This window comes from Eucyclogobius newberryi, unplaced genomic scaffold (assembly GCF_026437365.1).
Source record: "Eucyclogobius newberryi isolate DKJ021-1_F unplaced genomic scaffold, fEucNew1.0.hap1 SCAF_49, whole genome shotgun sequence".
In the NCBI taxonomy this organism is placed as follows: domain Eukaryota; kingdom Metazoa; phylum Chordata; class Actinopteri; order Gobiiformes; family Gobiidae; genus Eucyclogobius; species Eucyclogobius newberryi.
This window is the reverse complement of record NW_027316156.1, coordinates 283,471-306,916: the sequence shown is the minus strand read 5'-3', so window position 1 is coordinate 306,916 and position 23,446 is coordinate 283,471. Positions and strand designations below refer to the sequence as shown.

The window sequence follows — 23,446 nt, the reverse complement described above, 5'->3', positions numbered from 1 at the left end:
TGGTTTGGACCTGGTTTGGTTTAGACCTGTTTTAGAACTGGTTTAGACCTGGTTTAGTCCTGGTTTAGTCCTGGTTTAGACCTGGTTTAGTCCTGGTTTAGTCCTGGTTTAGTCCTGGTTTAGTCCTGGTTTAGACCTGGTTTAGTCCTGGTTTAGTCCTGGTTTAGTCCTGGTTTAGTCCTGGTTTAGACCTGGTTTAGTCCTGGTTTATGTGATAATCGTATGCTTTGTCTCAGGTCAAAGATGCGCTCTAGGACATGTCCTCTGGAGGACATGGACTCAGGACGTCCTCAGATCAGGTCCAAGTCGAGTCCAGATCAGGTCCTGGTCCAGACCTCAGACCTGAAGAACCTGAGCCACAAGGACCTGATCCACCTGCTGAGCATCATGGAGGGAGAAGTACAGGTACTGCAAATACTGCAAATACTGCACATACTGCACATACTGCACATACTGCACATACTGCAAATTCTGCACATACTGCACATACTGCACATACTGCACATACTGCACATACTGCACATACTGCAAATACTGCACATACTGCACATACTGCAAATACTGCACATACTGCACATACTGCACATACTGCACATACTGCAAATACTGCACATACTGCACATACTGCACATACTGCACATACTGCACATACTGCACATACTGCAAATACTGCAAATACTGCAAATACTGCACATACTGCAAATACTGCACATACTGCAAATACTGCACATACTGCACATACTGCACATACTGCACATACTGCACATACTGCACATACTGCAAATTCTGCACATACTGCACATACTGCAAATTCTGCACATACTGCAAATTCTGCACATACTGCACATACTGCACATACTGCACATACTGCACATACTGCACATACTGCAAATACTGCAAATACTGCACATACTGCACATACTGCACATACTGCACATACTGCAAATTCTGCACATACTGCAAATACTGCACATACTGCACATACTGCAAATACTGCACATACTGCACATACTGCAAATACTGCACATACTGCACATACTGCACATACTGCACATACTGCAAATACTGCACATACTGCACATACTGCACATACTGCACATACTGCACATACTGCACATACTGCAAATACTGCAAATACTGCAAATACTGCACATACTGCACATACTGCACATACTGCAAATACTGCACATACTGCACATACTGCACATACTGCACATACTGCAAATTCTGCACATACTGCACATACTGCACATACTGCAAATACTGCAAATACTGCAAATACTGCACATACTGCACATACTGCAAATACTGCACATACTGCAAATACTGCACATACTGCAAATACTGCACATACTGCACATACTGCACATACTGCAAATACTGCAAATACTGCAAATACTGCACATACTGCACATACTGCAAATACTGCACATACTGCAAATACTGCACATACTGCACATACTGCACATACTGCAAATACTGCACATACTGCACATACTGCACATACTGCAAATACTGCACATACTGCACATACTGCACATACTGCAAATACTGCACATACTGCACATACAGCAAATACTGCAAATACTGCACATACTGCAAATACTGCAAATACTGCAAATACTGCACATACTGCACATACTGCACATACTGCAAATACTGCACATACTGCAAATACTGCACATACTGCAAATACTGCACATACTGCACATACTGCACATACTGCAAATACTGCAAATACTGCACATACTGCAAATACTGCAAATACTGCACATACTGCAAATACTGCACATACTGCACATACTGCAAATACTGCAAATACTGCACATACTGCAAATACTGCAAATACTGCAAATACTGCACATACTGCACATACTGCACATACTGCACATACTGCACATACTGCACATACTGCAAATACTGCAAATACTGCACATACTGCAAATACTGCACATACTGCACATACTGCACATACTGCAAATACTGCAAATACTGCACATACTGCACATACTGCAAATACTGCACATACTGCAAATACTGCAAATACTGCAAATACTGCAAATACTGCACATACTGCACATACTGCAAATACTGCACATACTGCACATACTGCAAATACTGCAAATACTGCAAATACTGCACATACTGCACATACTGCAAATACTGCACATACTGCAAATACTGCAAATACTGCAAATACTGCACATACTGCACATACTGCACATACTGCAAATACTGCACATACTGCACATACTGCAAATACTGCAAATACTGCACATACTGCACATACTGCAAATACTGCACATACTGCACATACTGCACATACTTAAAATACTGCAAATACTGCACATACTGCACATACTGCACATACTGCAAATACTGCACATACTGCACATACTGCACATACTGCAAATACTGCAAATACTGCACATACTGCAAATACTGCACATACTGCACATACTGCAAATACTGCAAATACTGCAAATACTGCACATACTGCACATACTGCACATACTGCAAATACTGCACATACTGCAAATACTGCACATACTGCACATACTGCAAATACTGCAAATACTGCACATACTGCAAATACTGTACATACTGCACATACTGCACATACTGCTCATACTGCACATACTGCACATACTGCAAATACTGCAAATACTGCACATACTGCACATACTGCAAATACTGCAAATACTGCACTTACTGCATATACTGCACATACTGCACATACTGCAAATACTGCACATACTGCACATACTGCACATACTGCAAATACTGCACATACTGCAAATACTGCAAATACTGCAAATACTGCACATACTGCAAATACTGCACATACTGCAAATACTGCACATACTGCAAATACTGCAAATACTGCAAATACTGCAAATACTGCACATACTGCAAATACTGCACATACTGCACATACTGCAAATACTGCAAATACTGCACTTACTGCAAATACTGCACATACTGCACATACTGCAAATACTGCACATACTACACACACTGCACATACTGCACATACTGCAAATACTGCAAATACTCCACATACTGCAAATACTGCACATACTGCAAATACTGCAAATACTGCACATACTGCACATACTGCAAATACTCCACATACTGCAAATACTGCACATACTGCAAATACTGCAAATACTGCACATACTGCACATACTGCACATACTGCAAATACTGCAAATACTGCACATACTGCACATACTGCAAATACTGCACATACTGCACATACTGCACATACTGCAAATACTGCACATACTGCAAATACTGCAAATACTGCACATACTGCACATACTGCAAATACTGCAAATACTGCACAAAGTGCACATACTGCAAATACTCACTCCAAATACTGCAAATACTGCACATACTGCAAATACTGCAAATACTGCAAATACTGCACATACTGCACATACTGCAAATACTCACTCCAAATACTGCAAATACTGCAAATACTCCAAATACTCCAAATATTCCAAACACTCCATTTACTCCAAATACTCCAAATACTGCAAATACTCCAAATACTCCAAATACTGCAAATACTCCAAATACTCCAAATACTCCAAATACTCCAAATACTGCTACAGCCTGATGATTGGATTAGAGAGAACGCTAACTTAGCAACAGCACGTTAGCAACAGCACGTTAGCAACAGCACGTTAGCAACAGCACGTTAGCAACAAAACGTTAGCAACAGCACGTTAGCAACATGAATCTCAGGAGGCGGAGCATGACCTGAAACACAGATCAAACCAGAACCAGAGACGGACCAGAACTAGAGACGGACCAGAACCAGAGACTGACCAGAACTAGAGACGGACCAGAACCAGAGACGGACCAGAACCAGAGACTGACCAGAACTAGAGACTGACCAGAACCAGAGACTGACCAGAACCAGAGACGGACCAGAACCAGAGACTGACCAGAACTAGAGACGGACCAGAACCAGAGACTGACCAGAACTAGAGACGGACCAGAACCAGAGACTGACCAGAACCAGAGACGGACCAGAACTAGAGACGAACCAGAACTAGAGACGGACCAGAACCAGAGACGGACCAGAACCAGAGACGGACCAGAACCAGAGACTGACCAGAACCAGAGACGGACCAGAACCAGAGACTGACCAGAACTAGAGACGGACCAGAACCAGAGACTGACCAGAACCAGAGACGGACCAGAACTAGAGACGGACCAGAACTAGAGACGGACCAGAACTAGAGACGGACCAGAACCAGAGACTGACCAGAACCAGAGACTGACCAGAACCAGAGACGGACCAGAACTAGAGACGAACCAGAACTAGAGACGGACCAGAACCAGAGACTGACCAGAACTAGAGACGGACCAGAACCAGAGACTGACCAGAACCAGAGACGGACCAGAACCAGAGACGGACCAGAACCAGAGACTGACCAGAACTAGAGACGGACCAGAACCAGAGACGGACCAGAACCAGAGACTGACCAGAACTAGAGACGGACCAGAACCAGAGACTGACCAGAACCAGAGACGGACCAGAACTAGAGACTGACCAGAACTAGAGACTGACCAGAACCAGAGACTGACCAGAACTAGAGACGGACCAGAACCAGAGACTGACCAGAACCAGAGACGGACCAGAACCAGAGACTGACCAGAACTAGAGACGGACCAGAACCAGAGACGGACCAGAACTAGAGACGGACCAGAACCAGAGACTGACCAGAACCAGAGACGGACCAGAACCAGAGACGGACCAGAACTAGAGACTGACCGAGGAGTCCTTCATGTTGAGGGAGTTGAACCCAGGACCTCGTGGCTGTGAGGTCAGAGGTCACACTCTGCCGCTGTGCTTCAGGCTCGTGATGACGTCATCGCGGTGCTTCACTCACAGCGCTCTGGTCCAGACCTTCTGGAGGCTCAGTACGGCTCTGCTGCCCCCTACAGGCCACTGCAGGCGCTGCAGCGAGACGCAGCTCTGACCCATGAGCAGAGAGACAACGTCTACCACACGCCCATGGCCCAGGTGAAGGTCAGAGGTCAGAAGTCAGAGGATCAGAGGGTCAGAGGTCAGAGGTCAGAGGATCAGAGGGTCAGAGGTCAAAGGGTCGGAGGATCAGAGGATCAGAGGGTCAGAGGGTCAGAGGTCAGAGGATCAGAGGATCAGAGATCAGAGGATCAGAGGATCAGAGGGTCAGAGGTCAAAGGATCAGAGGGTCAGAGATCAGAGGATCAGAGGATCAGAGGGTCAGAGGTCAGAGGAGCAGAGGAGCAGAGGGTCAGAGGTCAGAGGGGCAGAGGATCAGAGGTCAGAGGGTCAGAGGTCAGAGGAGCAGAGGAGCAGAGGAGCAGAGGGGCAGAGGTCAGAGGGGCAGAGGATCAGAGGGTCAGAGGTCAGAGGATCAGAGGGTCAGAGGTCAAAGGGTCGGAGAATCAGAGGATCAGAGGGTCAGAGGGTCAGAGGGTCAGAGGTCAGAGGATCAGAGGATCAGAGGGTCAGAGATCAGAGGATCAGAGGATCAGAGGGTCAGAGGTCAAAGGATCAGAGGGTCAGAGATCAGAGGATCAGAGGATCAGAGGGTCAGAGGTCAGAGGAGCAGAGGAGCAGAGGGTCAGAGGTCAAAGGATCAGAGGGTCAGAGATCAGAGGATCAGAGGATCAGAGGGTCAGAGGTCAGAGGAGCAGAGGAGCAGAGGGTCAGAGGTCAGAGGGGCAGAGGATCAGAGGGTCAGAGGGTCAGAGGTCAGAGGATCAGAGGGTCAGAGATCAGAGGATCAAAGGATCAGAGGGTCAGAGATCAGAGGATCAGAGGATCAGAGGGTCAGAGGAGATCATGTTTCTTCTTCTCCTGCTGCAGCTGGAGCGGCTGCAGCAGGCGCAGAGCGACACCTACAGGCGGATGCTGGAGCAGCTGCTGCTGCTGGAGCAGCTGCTCAGACGAACAGTGAACGAGCTGAACTCAGAGAAACAGAAACACAGAGTTCATCTGTAAAAGCGACGACTTCACTGACCTTCTGGAGCAGGACCGCCACAGGTCAGAGGTCAAACATGATGTAAGAGTGACCCTGACATAACCCTGAGCGGGAGAACACGCCTGTACATGAAGTGTAACGAGCGGTTTTGTTGCAGGCTGAAGCGTCTGGTGGAGCAGGAGAAGTTGTGCCGGACGCGTCAAGAGAAGGAGCTCAGCGGTCATCTGGAGAAGCTCCGCTCAGAACTCTGGACGCTCAGGGCCGTCGCGCTGCTGCTGGTGGACGAGCGACAGAGACACACAGAACAATCGGAGCGACAGCAGCAGAAAGTACGAGAGCTGAGCCGCAAAGTGCTGGAGCGAGAGCGCTGCATCGCCCTCTGCAACGACAAGAGCAAAGAAGACGCTCAGACCATCTTCACGCTGGAGGCGGAGCTGGAGCAGAAGTCTGAGAGCGTTCTGCACGAGCGAGAAGACACGACCAACAGACTCATGACGCAAGAGTCACAGATGCAGCAGCTCCAGCTCCAGCTGCTCACGCTCAGCAGCAGCACTGAGCAGCTGCAGCAGGAGAATCAAGCTCTGCAAAGATCTGAGAAGGATCTGAAAGAACCAAGTCCAAGTGTGAGTTCAGAACTGGAAACGTTGAGGAAAAAGGTTTTGGAAATGGAAGGTCGAGACGAGGAGTTGATGAAAATGGAATCGCAATGTAAAGAGTTCAAAGTGAAGCTGCAAGACTCACAACGCCAGAGCGAGCGCCTCAAACTGGACGTCCAGAAGGTCCAGGAGCGCCTGACGCAAATAGAGAAGCTGGAAGACGTCTTCAACAAGAGCAGGACGGATGGTTCACGGCTGCGCGCCCACGTGGACAACGAGAGACAAAAGGTGAAAGAGTCGTCCTCGGAGCTGGAGTCCATCCGAGACAAAGTCAAGGAGCTGCAAACGGCCGAGGACAAGTTCCACCAGACAGAGACGCTCCTGAAGGACGACGTGGCCAAACTGAAGACGCTCACGCTCATCATCGCCGACGAACGCACGAGCCTGGCCCAAAGACTCAAGCGCCAAGAAGAGAAACGCCAAGAGAACGAGCGGAAGTGTCAAGAAGAACAAGCCAAAGCTTCAGAAGTGACGGAAAAACTGATCGAGGAAAGTAAAAAGTTGCTTAAGGTGAAACGTGAGATGGAGGAGAAGGTGAAGGAGGTGCAAGGACGACTCAAGGGCGAGGAGGAGAAGAGCGCCCAGCTTAACGCCACTTTGACCAGCGCCAACGCTAAGATACAAGATCTGGAAGAAAGGGAAAACAATTTGCAAAATAAGTTGGCAAAAAGTGAAAGGAACGCTGAGGAGAAAAGCAACATGTCTGAGGAGTTGAGTTTGGAAATGGACAAACTCCGAAGTCGATTGAAGCGTTTGGAGATCGTGGAGGACGATCTGATGAAGACGGGAGACGAGCACCAACTTCTGGAGAAACGCTTCCGCTCGGAGCAGGAAAGGTCCAGAAGTTTGGCCAAAGCGATGGAGGAGATGAAGGCGGAGCCGGCGAGGAGCAAAGCCACGGAGAAAGTGGAGGCAGAGACCGAGCTGAGGTGGAGGTGCCGAGCGGAGGAGGAGAAGAACCAGGAGCTGCGAGCGGAGAACCACACGCTGAAGGAGAAGATCCACGAGCTGATGAACGCCGAGGACAAGCTCGCTCAACTGCAGGAGGAGCACGCGGCCATGACGAGGAGGCTCCGGGAGGAGGAGGACGGGAACGTGAGGAGGAACCAGGCCTTTGAGAAGGTCACGCAGGAGCTGGAGACCATGAGAAGGTGAGGAGGAGCTGGAGAACATGAGGAGGTGAGGAGGAGCTGGAGAACATGAGGAGGTGAGGAGGAGCTGGAGAACATGAGGAGGTGAGCAGGAGCTGGAGAACATGAGGAGGTGAGCAGGAGCTGGAGACCATGAGGAGGTGAGGAGGAGCTGGAGAACATGAGGAGGTGAGGAGGAGCTGGAGAATATGAGGAGGTGAGGAGGAGCTGGAGAACATGAGGAGGTGAGCAGGAGCTGGAGAACATGAGGAGGTGAGCAGGAGCTGGAGACCATGAGGAGGTGAGGAGGAGCTGGAGAACATGAGGAGGTGAGGAGGAGCTGGAGAACATGAGGAGGTGAGCAGGAGCTGGAGAACATGAGGAGGTGAGCAGGAGCTGGAGACCATGAGGAGGTGAGGAGGAGCTGGAGAACATGAGGAGGTGAGGAGGAGCTGGAGAATATGAGGAGGTGAGGAGGAGCTGGAGAACATGAGGAGGTGAGGAGGAGCTGGAGAACATGAGGAGGTGAGGAGGAGCTGGAGAATATGAGGAGGTGAGGAGGAGCTGGAGAACATGAGGAGGTGAGCAGGAGCTGGAGAACATGAGGAGGTGAGCAGGAGCTGGAGACCATGAGGAGGTGAGGAGGAGCTGGAGAACATGAGGAGGTGAGGAGGAGCTGGAGAATATGAGGAGGTGAGGAGGAGCTGGAGAATATGAGGAGGTGAGCAGGAGCTGGAGAACATGAGGAGGTGAGCAGGAGCTGGAGAACATGAGGAGGTGAGCAGGAGCTGGAGACCATGAGGAGGTGAGGAGGAGCTGGAGAACATGAAGAGGTGAGGAGGAGCTGGAGAACATGAGGAGGTGAGCAGGAGCTGGGGAACATGAGGAGGTGAGGAGGAGCTGGAGAACATGAGGAGGTGAGGAGGAGCTGGAGAACATGAGGAGGTGAGGAGGAGCTGGAGAACATGAGGAGGTGAGGAGGAGCTGGGGAACATGAGGAGGTGAGGAGGAGCTGGAGAACATGAGGAGGTGAGGAGGAGCTGGAGAACATGAGGAGGTGAGGAGGAGCTGGAGAACATGAGGAGGTGAGCAGGAGCTGGAGACCATGAGGAGGTAAGGAGGAGCTGGAGAACATGAGGAGGTGAGGAGGAGCTGGAGAATATGAGGAGGTGAGGAGGAGCTGGAGAACATGAGGAGGTGAGCAGGAGCTGGAGAACATGAGGAGGTGAGCAGGAGCTGGAGACCATGAGGAGGTGAGGAGGAGCTGGAGAACATGAGGAGGTGAGGAGGAGCTGGAGAACATGAGGAGGTGAGCAGGAGCTGGAGAACATGAGGAGGTGAGCAGGAGCTGGAGACCATGAGGAGGTGAGGAGGAGCTGGAGAACATGAGGAGGTGAGGAGGAGCTGGAGAATATGAGGAGGTGAGGAGGAGCTGGAGAACATGAGGAGGTGAGGAGGAGCTGGAGAACATGAGGAGGTGAGGAGGAGCTGGAGAATATGAGGAGGTGAGGAGGAGCTGGAGAACATGAGGAGGTGAGCAGGAGCTGGAGAACATGAGGAGGTGAGCAGGAGCTGGAGACCATGAGGAGGTGAGGAGGAGCTGGAGAACATGAGGAGGTGAGGAGGAGCTGGAGAATATGAGGAGGTGAGGAGGAGCTGGAGAATATGAGGAGGTGAGCAGGAGCTGGAGAACATGAGGAGGTGAGCAGGAGCTGGAGAAAATGAGGAGGTGAGCAGGAGCTGGAGACCATGAGGAGGTGAGGAGGAGCTGGAGAACATGAAGAGGTGAGGAGGAGCTGGAGAACATGAGGAGGTGAGCAGGAGCTGGGGAACATGAGGAGGTGAGGAGGAGCTGGAGAACATGAGGAGGTGAGGAGGAGCTGGAGAACATGAGGAGGTGAGGAGGAGCTGGAGAACATGAGGAGGTGAGGAGGAGCTGGGGAACATGAGGAGGTGAGGAGGAGCTGGAGAACATGAGGAGGTGAGGAGGAGCTGGAGAACATGAGGAGGTGAGCAGGAGCTGGAGAACATGAGGAGGTGAGGAGGAGCTGGAGAACATGAGGAGGTGAGGAGGAGCTGGAGAACATGAGGAGGTGAGGAGGAGCTGGAGAACATGAGGAGGTGAGGAGGAGCTGGAGAACATGAGGAGGTGAGGAGGAGCTGGAGACCATGAGGAGGTGAGGAGGAGCTGGAGAACATGAGGAGGTGAGGAGGAGCTGGAGAACATGAGGAGGTGAGGAGGAGCTGGAGAATATGAGGAGGTGAGGAGGAGCTGGAGAATATGAGGAGGTGAGGAGGAGCTGGAGAACATGAGGAGGTGAGCAGGAGCTGGAGAACATGAGGAGGTGAGCAGGAGCTGGAGACCATGAGGAGGTGAGGAGGAGCTGGAGAACATGAGGAGGTGAGGAGGAGCTGGAGAATATGAGGAGGTGAGGAGGAGCTGGAGAACATGAGGAGGTGAGCAGGAGCTGGAGAACATGAGGAGGTGAGCAGGAGCTGGAGACCATGAGGAGGTGAGGAGGAGCTGGAGAACATGAGGAGGTGAGGAGGAGCTGGAGAACATGAGGAGGTGAGCAGGAGCTGGGGAACATGAGGAGGTGAGGAGGAGCTGGAGAACATGAGGAGGTGAGGAGGAGCTGGAGAACATGAGGAGGTGAGGAGGAGGTGGAGAACATGAGGAGGTGAGGAGGAGCTGGAGAACATGAGGAGGTGAGCAGGAGCTGGAGAACATGAGGAGGTGAGCAGGAGCTGGAGACCATGAGGAGGTGAGGAGGAGCTGGAGAACATGAGGAGGTGAGGAGGAGCTGGAGAACATGAGGAGGTGAGGAGGAGCTGGAGAATATGAGGAGGTGAGGAGGAGCTGGAGAATATGAGGAGGTGAGGAGGAGCTGGAGAACATGAGGACGTGAGCAGGAGCTGGAGAATATGAGGAGGTGAGGAGGAGCTGGAGAACATGAGGAGGTGAGCAGGAGCTGGAGAACATGAGGAGGTGAGCAGGAGCTGGAGACCATGAGGAGGTGAGGAGGAGCTGGAGAACATGAGGAGGTGAGGAGGAGCTGGAGAATATGAGGAGGTGAGGAGGAGCTGGAGAACATGAGGAGGTGAGCAGGAGCTGGAGAACATGAGGAGGTGAGCAGGAGCTGGAGACCATGAGGAGGTGAGGAGGAGCTGGAGAACATGAAGAGGTGAGGAGGAGCTGGAGAACATGAGGAGGTGAGCAGGAGCTGGGGAACATGAGGAGGTGAGGAGGAGCTGGAGAACATGAGGAGGTGAGGAGGAGCTGGAGAACATGAGGAGGTGAGGAGGAGCTGGAGAACATGAGGAGGTGAGCAGGAGCTGGAGAACATGAGGAGGTGAGGAGGAGCTGGAGAACATGAGGAGGTGAGCAGGAGCTGGAGAACATGAGGAGGTGAGGAGGAGCTGGGGAACATGAGGAGGTGAGGAGGAGCTGGAGAACATGAGGAGGTGAGGAGGAGCTGGAGAACATGAGGAGGTGAGGAGGAGCTGGAGAACATGAGGAGGTGAGGAGGAGCTGGAGAACATGAGGAGGTGAGGAGGAGCTGGAGAACATGAGGAGGTGAGGAGGAGCTGGAGAACATGAGGAGGTGAGGAGGAGCTGGAGAACATGAGGAGGTGAGCAGGAGCTGGAGAACATGAGGAGGTGAGCAGGAGCTGGAGACCATGAGGAGGTGAGGAGGAGCTGGAGAACATGAGGAGGTGAGGAGGAGCTGGAGAACATGAGGAGGTGAGCAGGAGCTGGAGAACATGAGGAGGTGAGGAGGAGCTGGAGAACATGAGGAGGTGAGGAGGAGCTGGAGAACATGAGGAGGTGAGGAGGAGCTGGAGAACATGAGGAGGTGAGGAGGAGGTGGAGAACATGAGGAGGTGAGGAGGAACCAGTCGTTTGAGAAGGTCAGGCAGGAGGTGGAGAACATGAGGAGGTGAGCAGGAGCTGGAGAACATGAGGAGGTGAGGAGGAGCTGGAGAACATGAGGAGGTGAGCAGGAGCTGGAGAACATGAGGAGGTGAGGAGGAGCTGGAGAACATGAGGAGGTGAGGAGGAGGTGGAGAACATGAGGAGGTGAGGAGGAACCAGTCGTTTGAGAAGGTCAGGCAGGAGGTGGAGAACATGAGGAGGTGAGCAGGAGCTGGAGAACATGAGGAGGTGAGGAGGAGCTGGAGAACATGAGGAGGTGAGGAGGAGCTGGAGAATATGAGGAGGTGAGGAGGAGCTGGAGAATATGAGGAGGTGAGGAGGAGCTGGAGAATATGAGGAGGTGAGCAGGAGCTGGAGAACATGAGGAGGTGAGGAGGAGCTGGAGAACATGAGGAGGTAAGGAGGAGCTGGAGAATATGAGGAGGTGAGCAGGAGCTGGAGAATATGAGGAGGTGAGCAGGAGCTGGAGAACATGAGGAGGTGAGGAGGAGCTGGAGAATATGAGGAGGTGAGGAGGAGCTGGAGAACATGAGGAGGTGAGGAGGAGCTGGAGAACATGAGGAGGTGAGCAGGAGCTGGAGAGCATGAGGAGGTGAGCAGGAGCTGGAGAACATGAGGAGGTGAGGAGGAGCTGGAGAATATGAGGAGGTGAGGAGGAGCTGGAGAACATGAGGAGGTGAGGAGGAGCTGGAGAACATGAGGAGGTGAGGAGGAGCTGGAGAACATGAGGAGGTGAGGAGGAGCTGGAGAACATGAGGAGGTGAGGAGGAGCTGGAGAACATGAGGAGGTGAGGAGGAGCTGGAGAACATGAGGAGGTGAGGAGGAGCTGGAGAACATGAGGAGGTGAGGAGGAGCTGGAGAATATGAGGAGGTGAGGAGGAGCTGGAGAATATGAGGAGGTGAGGAGGAGCTGGAGAACATGAGGAGGTGAGGAGGAGCTGGAGAACATGAGGAGGTGAGGAGGAGCTGGAGAACATGAGGAGGTGAGGAGGAGCTGGAGAACATGAGGAGGTGAGCAGGAGCTGGAGAACATGAGGAGGTGAGGAGGAGCTGGAGAACATGAGGAGGTGAGGAGGAGCTGGAGAACATGAGGAGGTGAGGAGGAGGTGGAGAACATGAGGACGTGAGCAGGAGCTGGAGAATATGAGGAGGTGAGGAGGAGCTGGAGAACATGAGGAGGTGAGCAGGAGCTGGAGAACATGAGGAGGTGAGGAGGAGCTGGAGAACATGAGGAGGTGAGGAGGAGGTGGAGAACATGAGGAGGTGAGGAGGAACCAGTCGTTTGAGAAGGTCAGGCAGGAGCTGGAGAATATGAGGAGGTGAGGAGGAGCTGGAGAATATGAGGAGGTGAGGAGGAGCTGGAGAACATGAGGAGGTGAGGAGGAGCTGGAGAACATGAGGAGGTGAGGAGGAGCTGGAGAACATGAGGAGGTGAGGAGGAGCTGGAGAACATGAGGAGGTGAGCAGGAGCTGGAGAACATGAGGAGGTGAGGAGGAGCTGGAGAACATGAGGAGGTGAGGAGGAGCTGGAGAACATGAGGAGGTGAGGAGGAGGTGGAGAACATGAGGAGGTGAGGAGGAACCAGTCGTTTGAGAAGGTCAGGCAGGAGGTGGAGAACATGAGGAGGTGAGCAGGAGCTGGAGAACATGAGGAGGTGAGGAGGAGCTGGAGAACATGAGGAGGTGAGGAGGAGCTGGAGAATATGAGGAGGTGAGGAGGAGCTGGAGAACATGAGGAGGTGAGGAGGAGCTGGAGAACATGAGGAGGTAAGGAGGAGCTGGAGAATATGAGGAGGTGAGGAGGAGCTGTAGAACATGAGGAGGTGAGGAGGAGCTGGAGAATATGAGGAGGTGAGCAGGAGCTGGAGAATATGAGGAGGTGAGCAGGAGCTGGAGAACATGAGGAGGTGAGGAGGAGCTGGAGAATATGAGGAGGTGAGGAGGAGCTGGAGAACATGAGGAGGTGAGGAGGAGCTGGAGAATATGAGGAGGTGAGGAGGAGCTGGAGAACATGAGGAGGTGAGGAGGAGCTGTAGAACATGAGGAGGTGAAGAGGAGCTGGAGAACATGAGGAGGTGAGGAGGAGCTGGAGAACATGAGGAGGTGAGGAGGAGCTGGAGAACATGAGGAGGTGAGGAGGAGCTGGAGAACATGAGGAGGTGAGGAGGAGCTGGAAAACATGAGGAGGTGAGGAGGAGCTGGAGAACATGAGGAGGTGAGGAGGAGGTGGAGAACATGAGGAGGTGAGGAGGAGCTGGAGAACATGAGGAGGTGAGCAGGAGCTGGAGAGCATGAGGAGGTGAGCAGGAGCTGGAGAACATGAGGAGGTGAGGAGGAGCTGGAGAATATGAGGAGGTGAGGAGGAGCTGGAGAACATGAGGAGGTGAGCAGGAGCTGGAGAACATGAGGAGGTGAGGAGGAGCTGGAGAACATGAGGAGGTGAGGAGGAGCTGGAGAACATGAGGAGGTGAGCAGGAGCTGGAGAACATGAGGAGGTGAGGAGGAGCTGGAGAACATGAGGAGGTGAGGAGGTGGTGGAGAACATGAGGAGGTGAGAAGGAGCTGGAGAACATGAGGAGGTGAGGAGGAGCTGGAGAACATGAGGAGGTGAGCAGGAGCTGGAGAACATGAGGAGGTGAGGAGGAGCTGGAGAACATGAGGAGGTGAGGAGGAGCTGGAGAACATGAGGAGGTGAGGAGGAGCTGGAGAACATGAGGAGGTGAGCAGGAGCTGGAGAACATGAGGAGGTGAGGAGGAGCTGGAGAACATGAGGAGGTGAGGAGGAGCTGGAGAACATGAGGAGGTGAGGAGGAGCTGGAGAACATGAGGAGGTGAGGAGGAGCTGGAGAACATGAGGAGGTGAGCAGGAGCTGGAGAACATGAGGAGGTGAGCAGGAGCTGGAGAACATGAGGAGGTGAGGAGGAGCTGGAGAACATGAGGAGGTGAGGAGGAGCTGGAGAACATGAGGAGGTGAGGAGGAGCTGGAGAATATGAGGAGGTGAGGAGGAGCTGGAGAATATGAGGAGGTGAGGAGGAGCTGGAGAACATGAGGAGGTGAGCAGGAGCTGGAGAACATGAGGAGGTGAGCAGGAGCTGGAGACCATGAGGAGGTGAGGAGGAGCTGGAGAACATGAGGAGGTGAGGAGGAGCTGGAGAATTTGAGGAGGTGAGGAGGAGCTGGAGAACATGAGGAGGTGAGCAGGAGCTGGAGAACATGAGGAGGTGAGCAGGAGCTGGAGACCATGAGGAGGTGAGGAGGAGCTGGAGAACATGAGGAGGTGAGGAGCTGGAGAACATGAGGAGGTGAGCAGGAGCTGGGGAACATGAGGAGGTGAGGAGGAGCTGGAGAACATGAGGAGGTGAGGAGGAGCTGGAGAACATGAGGAGGTGAGGAGGAGCTGGAGAACATGAGGAGGTGAGCAGGAGCTGGAGAATATGAGGAGGTGAGGAGGAGCTGGAGAACATGAGGAGGTGAGCAGGAGCTGGAGAACATGAGGAGGTGAGCAGGAGCTGGAGACCATGAGGAGGTGAGGAGGAGCTGGAGAACATGAAGAGGTGAGGAGGAGCTGGAGAACATGAGGAGGTGAGCAGGAGCTGGGGAACATGAGGAGGTGAGGAGGAGCTGGAGAACATGAGGAGGTGAGGAGGAGCTGGAGAACATGAGGAGGTGAGGAGGAGCTGGAGAACATGAGGAGGTGAGCAGGAGCTGGAGAACATGAGGAGGTGAGGAGGAGCTGGAGAACATGAGGAGGTGAGCAGGAGCTGGAGAACATGAGGAGGTGAGGAGGAGCTGGGGAACATGAGGAGGTGAGGAGGAGCTGGAGAACATGAGGAGGTGAGGAGGAGCTGGAGAACATGAGGAGGTGAGGAGGAGCTGGAGAACATGAGGAGGTGAGGAGGAGCTGGAGAACATGAGGAGGTGAGGAGGAGCTGGAGAACATGAGGAGGTGAGGAGGAGCTGGAGAACATGAGGAGGTGAGGAGGAGCTGGAGAACATGAGGAGGTGAGGAGGAGCTGGAGAACATGAGGAGGTGAGGAGGAGCTGGAGAACATGAGGAGGTGAGGAGGAGCTGGAGAATATGAGGAGGTGAGGAGGAGCTGGAGAACATGAGGAGGTGAGGAGGAGCTGGAGAACATGAGGAGGTGAGGAGGAGCTGGAGAATATGAGGAGGTGAGGAGGAGCTGGAGAACATGAGGAGGTGAGGAGGAGCTGGAGAACATGAGGAGGTGAGCAGGAGCTGGAGAATATGAGGAGGTGAGGAGGAGCTGGAGAACATGAGGAGGTGAGGAGGAGCTGGAGAACATGAGGAGGTGAGCAGGAGCTGGAGAACATGAGGAGGTGAGGAGGAGCTGGAGAACATGAGGAGGTGAGCAGGAGCTGGAGAACATGAGGAGGTGAGGAGGAGCTGGAGAACATGAGGAGGTGAGGAGGAGCTGGAGAACATGAGGAGGTGAGGAGGAGCTGGAGAACATGAGGAGGTGAGCAGGAGCTGGAGAATATGAGGAGGTGAGGAGGAGCTGGAGAACATGAGGAGGTGAGCAGGAGCTGGAGAACATGAGGAGGTGAGCAGGAGCTGGAGAACATGAGGAGGTGAGGAGGAGCTGGAGAACATGAGGAGGTGAGGAGGAGCTGGAGAACATGAGGAGGTGAGCAGGAGCTGGAGAACATGAGGAGGTGAGGAGGAGCTGGAGAACATGAGGAGGTGAGGAGGAGCTGGAGAACATGAGGAGGTGAGGAGGAGCTGGAGAACATGAGGAGGTGAGCAGGAGCTGGAGAACATGAGGAGGTGTGGAGGAGCTGGAGAACATGAGGAGGTGAGGAGGAGCTGGAGAACATGAGGAGGTGAGGAGGAGCTGGAGAACATGAGGAGGTGAGGAGGAGGTGGAGAACATGAAGAGGTGAGGAGGAACCAGTCGTTTGAGAAGGTCAGGCAGGAGGTGGAGAACATGAGGAGGTGAGCAGGAGCTGGAGAACATGAGGAGGTGAGGAGGAGCTGGAGAACATGAGGAGGTGAGCAGGAGCTGGAGAACATGAGGAGGTGAGAAGGAGCTGGAGAACATGAGGAGGTGAGGAGGAGGTGGAGAACATGAGGAGGTGAGGAGGAACCAGTCGTTTGAGAAGGTCAGGCAGGAGGTGGAGAACATGAGGAGGTGAGCAGGAGCTGGAGAACATGAGGAGGTGAGGAGGAGCTGGAGAACATGAGGAGGTGAGGAGGAGCTGGAGAACATGAGGAGGTGAGGAGGAGCTGGAGAACATGAGGAGGTGAGGAGGAGGTGGAGAACATGAGGAGGTGAGGAGGAACCAGTCGTTTGAGAAGGTCAGGCAGGAGGTGGAGAACATGAGGAGGTGAGCAGGAGCTGGAGAACATGAGGAGGTGAGGAGGAACTGGAGAACATGAGGAGGTGAGCAGGAGCTGGAGAACATGAGGAGGTGAGGAGGAGCTGGAGAACATGAGGAGGTGAGGAGGAGGTGGAGAACATGAGGAGTTGAGGAGGAACCAGTCGTTTGAGAAGGTCAGGCAGGAGGTGGAGAACATGAGGAGGTGAGCAGGAGCTGGAGAACATGAGGAGGTGAGGAGGAGCTGGAGAACATGAGGAGGTGAGGAGGAGCTGGAGAATATGAGGAGGTGAGGAGGAGCTGGAGAATATGAGGAGGTGAGGAGGAGCTGGAGAATATGAGGAGGTGAGCAGGAGCTGGAGAACATGAGGAGGTGAGGAGGAGCTGGAGAACATGAGGAGGTAAGGAGGAGCTGGAGAATATAAGGAGGTGAGCAGGAGCTGGAGAATATGAGGAGGTGAGCAGGAGCTGGAGAACATGAGGAGGTGAGGAGGAGCTGGAGAATATGAGGAGGTGAGGAGGAGCTGGAGAACATGAGGAGTTGAGGATTAGCTGGAGAACATGAGGAGGTGAGCAGGAGCTGGAGAGCATGAGGAGGTGAGCAGGAGCTGGAGAACATGAGGAGGTGAGGAGGAGCTGGAGAACATGAGGAGGTGAGGAGGAGCTGGAGAACATGAGGAGGTGAGGAGGAGCTGGAGAACATGAGGAGGTGAGGAGGAGCTGGAGAACATGAGGAGGTGAGGAGGAGCTGGAGAATATGAGGAGGTGAGGAGGAGCTGGAGAACATGAGGAGGTGAGGAGGAGCTGGAGAACATGAGGAGGTGAGGAGGAGCTGGAGAACATGAGGAGGTGAGGAGGAGCTGGAGAATATGAGGAGGTGAGGAGGAGCTGGAGAACATGAGGAGGTGAGGAGGAGCTGGAGAACATGAGGAGGTGAGGAGGAGCTGGAGAACATGAGGAGGTGAGGAGGAGCTGGAGAACATGAGGAGGTGAGCAGGAGCTGGAGAACATGAGGAGGTGAGGAGGAGCTGGAGAACATGAGGAGGTGAGGAGGAGCTGGAGAACATGAGGAGGTGAGGAGGAGGTGGAGAACATGAGGACGTGAGCAGGAGCTGGAGAATATGAGGAGGTGAGGAGGAGCTGGAGAACATGAGGAGGTGAGCAGGAGCTGGAGAACATGAGGAGGTGAGGAGGAGCTGGAGAACATGAGGAGGTGAGGAGGAGGTGGAGAACATGAGGAGGTGAGGAGGAACCAGTCGTTTGAGAAGGTCAGGCAGGAGCTGGAGAATATGAGGAGGTGAGGAGGAGCTGGAGAATATGAGGAGGTGAGGAGGAGCTGGAGAACATGAGGAGGTGAGGAGGAGCTGGAGAACATGAGGAGGTGAGGAGGAGCTGGAGAACATGAGGAGGTGAGGAGGAGCTGGAGAACATGAGGAGGTGAGCAGGAGCTGGAGAACATGAGGAGGTGAGGAGGAGCTGGAGAACATGAGGAGGTGAGGAGGAGCTGGAGAACATGAGGAGGTGAGGAGGAGGTGGAGAACATGAGGACGTGAGCAGGAGCTGGAGAATATGAGGAGGTGAGGAGGAGCTGGAGAACATGAGGAGGTGAGCAGGAGCTGGAGAACATGAGGAGGTGAGGAGGAGCTGGAGAACATGAGGAGGTGAGGAGGAGGTGGAGAACATGAGGAGGTGAGGAGGAACCAGTCGTTTGAGAAGGTCAGGCAGGAGGTGGAGAACATGAGGAGGTGAGCAGGAGCTGGAGAACATGAGGAGGTGAGGAGGAGCTGGAGAATATGAGGAGGTGAGGAGGAGCTGGAGAATATGAGGAGGTGAGGAGGAGCTGGAGAACATGAGAAGGTGAGGAGGAGCTGTAGAACATGAGGAGGTGAGCAGGAGCTGGAGAATATGAGGAGGTGAGCAGGAGCTGGAGAACATGAGGAGGTGAGGAGGAGCTGGAGAATATGAGGAGGTGAGGAGGAGCTGGAGAACATGAGGAGGTGAGGAGGAGCTGGAGAACATGAGGAGGTGAGCAGGAGCTGGAGAATATGAGGAGGTGAGGAGGAGCTGGAGAACATGAGGAGGTGAGGAGGAGCTGGAGAACATGAGGAGGTGAGGAGGAGCTGGAGAACATGAGGAGGTGAGGAGGAGCTGGAGAACATGAGGTGAGCAGGAGCTGGAGAACATGAGGAGGTGAGGAGGAGCTGGAGAACATGAGGAGGTGAGGAGGAGCTGGAGAACATGAGGAGGTGAGGAGGAGGTGGAGAACATGAGGACGTGAGCAGGAGCTGGAGAATATGAGGAGGTGAGGAGGAGCTGGAGAACATGAGGAGGTGAGCAGGAGCTGGAGAACATGAGGAGGTGAGGAGGAGCTGGAGAACATGAGGAGGTGAGGAGGAGGTGGAGAACATGAGGAGGTGAGGAGGAACCAGTCGTTTGAGAAGGTCAGGCAGGAGCTGGAGAATATGAGGAGGTGAGGAGGAGCTGGAGAATATGAGGAGGTGAGGAGGAGCTGGAGAACATGAGGAGGTGAGGAGGAGCTGGAGAACATGAGGAGGTGAGGAGGAGCTGGAGAACATGAGGAGGTGAGGAGGAGCTGGAGAACATGAGGAGGTGAGCAGGAGCTGGAGAACATGAGGAGGTGAGGAGGAGCTGGAGAACATGAGGAGGTGAGGAGGAGCTGGAGAACATGAGGAGGTGAGGAGGAGGTGGAGAACATGAGGACGTGAGCAGGAGCTGGAGAATATGAGGAGGTGAGGAGGAGCTGGAGAACATGAGGAGGTGAGCAGGAGCTGGAGAACATGAGGAGGTGAGGAGGAGCTGGAGAACATGAGGAGGTGAGGAGGAGGTGGAGAACATGAGGAGGTGAGGAGGAACCAGTCGTTTGAGAAGGTCAGGCAGGAGGTGGAGAACATGAGGAGGTGAGCAGGAGCTGGAGAACATGAGGAGGTGAGGAGGAGCTGGAGAATATGAGGAGGTGAGGAGGAGCTGGAGAATATGAGGAGGTGAGGAGGAGCTGGAGAACATGAGAAGGTGAGGAGGAGCTGTAGAACATGAGGAGGTGAGCAGGAGCTGGAGAATATGAGGAGGTGAGCAGGAGCTGGAGAACATGAGGAGGTGAGGAGGAGCTGGAGAATATGAGGAGGTGAGGAGGAGCTGGAGAACATGAGGAGGTGAGGAGGAGCTGGAGAACATGAGGAGGTGAGCAGGAGCTGGAGAACATGAGGAGGTGAGGAGGAGCTGGAGAATATGAGGAGGTGAGGAGGAGCTGGAGAACATGAGGAGGTGAGGAGGAGCTGGAGAACATGAGGAGGTGAAGAGGAGCTGGAGAACATGAGGAGGTGAGGAGGAGCTGGAGAACATGAGGAGGTGAGGAGGAGCTGGAGAACATGAGGAGGTGAGGAGGAGCTGGAGAACATGAGGAGGTGAGGAGGAGCTGGAGAACATGAGGAGGTGAGGAGGAGCTGGAGAACATGAGGAAGTGAGCAGGAGCTGGAGAACATGAGGAGGTGAGGAGGAGCTGGAGAACATGAGGAGGTGAGGAGGAGCTGGAGAACATGAGGAGGTGAGGAGGAGCTGGAGAACATGAGGAGGTGAGGAGGAGCTGGAGAACATGAGGAGGTGAGGAGGAGCTGGAGAACATGAGGAGGTGAGGAGGAGCTGGAGAACATGAGGAGGTGAGGAGGAGCTGGAGAACATGAGGAGGTGAGGAGGAGCTGGAGAACATGAGGAGGTGAGGAGGAGCTGGAGAACATGAGGAGGTGAGCAGGAGCTGGAGAACATGAGGAGGTGAGGAGGAGCTGGAGAACATGAGGAGGTGAGGAGGAGCTGGAGAACATGAGGAGGTGAGGAGGAGCTGGAGAATATGAGGAGGTGAGGAGGAGCTGGAGAACATGAGGAGGTGAGCAGGAGCTGGAGAACATGAGGAGGTGAGGAGGAGCTGGAGAACATGAGGAGGTGAGGAGGAGCTGGAGAACATGAGGAGGTGAGCAGGAGCTGGAGAACATGAGGAGGTGAGGAGGAGCTGGAGAACATGAGGAGGTGAGCAGGAGCTGGAGAACATGAGGAGGTGAGGAGGAGCTGGAGAACATGAGGAGGTGAGGAGGAGCTGGAGAACATGAGGAGGTGAGGAGGAGCTGGAGAACATGAGGAGGTGAGCAGGAGCTGGAGAACATGAGGAGGTGAGCAGGAGCTGGAGACCATGAGGAGGTGAGGAGGAGCTGGAGAACATGAGGAGGTGAGGAGGAGCTGGAGAACATGAGGAGGTGAGCAGGAGCTGGAGAACATGAGGAGGTGAGGAGGAGCTGGAGAACATGAGGAGGTGAGGAGGAGCTGGAGAACATGAGGAGGTGAGGAGGAGCTGGAGAACATGAGGAGGTGAGCAGGAGCTGGAGAACATGAGGAGGTGAGGAGGAGCTGGAGAACATGAGGAGGTGAGGAGGAGCTGGAGAACATGAGGAGGTGAGGAGGAGCTGGAGAACATGAGGAGGTGAGGAGGAGCTGGAGAACATGAGGAGGTGAGGAGGAGCTGGAGAACATGAGGAGGTGAGGAGGAACCAGTCGTTTGAGAAGGTCAGGCAGGAGGTGGAGAACATGAGGAGGTGAGCAGGAGCTGGAGAGCATGAGGAGGTGAGCAGGAGCTGGAGAACATGAGGAGGTGAGGAGGAGCTGGAGAATATGAGGAGGTGAGGAGGAGCTGGAGAACATGAGGAGGTGAGGAGGAGCTGGAGAACATGAGGAGGTGAGGAGGAGCTGGAGAACATGAGGAGGTGAGGAGGAGCTGGAGAAAATGAGGAGGTGAGGAGGAGCTGGAGAACATGAGGAGGTGAGGAGGAGCTGGAGAATATGAGGAGGTGAGGAGGAGCTGGAGAACATGAGGAGGTGAGGAGGAGCTGGAGAACATGAGGAGGTGAGGAGGAGCTGGAGAATATGAGGAGGTGAGGAGGAGCTGGAGAATATGAGGAGGTGAGGAGGAGCTGGAGAACATGAGGAGGTGAGGAGGAGCTGGAGAACATGAGGAGGTGAGGAGGAGCTGGAGAACATGAGGAGGTGAGGAGGAGCTGGAGAACATGAGGAGGTGAGCAGGAGCTGGAGAACATGAGGAGGTGAGGAGGAGCTGGAGAACATGAGGAGGTGAGGAGGAGGTGGAGAACATGAGGACGTGAGCAGGAGCTGGAGAATATGAGGAGGTGAGGAGGAGCTGGAGAACATGAGGAGGTGAGCAGGAGCTGGAGAACATGAGGAGGTGAGGAGGAGCTGGAGAACATGAGGAGGTGAGGAGGAGGTGGAGAACATGAGGAGGTGAGGAGGAACCAGTCGTTTGAGAAGGTCAGGCAGGAGCTGGAGAATATGAGGAGGTGAGGAGGAGCTGGAGAATATGAGGAGGTGAGGAGGAGCTGGAGAACATGAGGAGGTGAGGAGGAGCTGGAGAACATGAGGAGGTGAGGAGGAGCTGGAGAACATGAGGAGGTGAGCAGGAGCTGGAGAACATGAGGAGGTGAGGAGGAGCTGGAGAACATGAGGAGGTGAGGAGGAGCTGGAGAACATGAGGAGGTGAGGAGGAGGTGGAGAACATGAGGACGTGAGCAGGAGCTGGAGAATATGAGGAGGTGAGGAGGAGCTGGAGAACATGAGGAGGTGAGCAGGAGCTGGAGAACATGAGGAGGTGAGGAGGAGCTGAAGAACATGAGGAGGTGAGGAGGAGGTGGAGAACATGAGGAGGTGAGGAGGAACCAGTCGTTTGAGAAGGTCAGGTAGGAGGTGGAGAACATGAGGAGGTGAGCAGGAGCTGGAGAACATGAGGAGGTGAGGAGGAGCTGGAGAACATGAGGAGGTGAGGAGGAGCTGGAGAATATGAGGAGGTGAGGAGGAGCTGGAGAATATGAGGTGAGGAGGAGCTGGAGAACATGAGGAGGTGAGGAGGAGCTGGAGAACATGAGGAGGTAAGGAGGAGCTGGAGAATATGAGGAGGTGAGGAGGAGCTGTAGAACATGAGGAGGTGAGGAGGAGCTGGAGAATATGAGGAGGTGAGCAGGAGCTGGAGAATATGAGGAGGTGAGCAGGAGCTGGAGAACATGAGGAGGTGAGGAGGAGCTGGAGAATATGAGGAGGTGAGGAGGAGCTGGAGAACATGAGGAGGTGAGGAGGAGCTGGAGAACATGAGGAGGTGAGCAGGAGCTGGAGAACATGAGGAGGTGAGGAGGAGCTGGAGAATATGAGGAGGTGAGGAGGAGCTGGAGAACATGAGGAGGTGAGGAGGAGCTGGAGAACATGAGGAGGTGAAGAGGAGCTGGAGAACATGAGGAGGTGAGGAGGAGCTGGAGAACATGAGGAGGGGAGGAGGAGCTGGAGAAAATGAGGAGGTGAGGAGGAGCTGGAAAACATGAGGAGGTGAGGAGG

The 23,446-nt window shown here is 53.7% G+C and overlaps 1 pseudogene; it reads left to right on the top strand.

Annotated features, from left to right (window-relative positions):
• The first annotated feature begins 238 nt into the window (after positions 1 to 238).
• The window catches only part of LOC140380583 (filamin-A-interacting protein 1-like), a 44,807-nt pseudogene continuing 21,599 nt past the window's right edge, over positions 239 to 23,446 (top strand).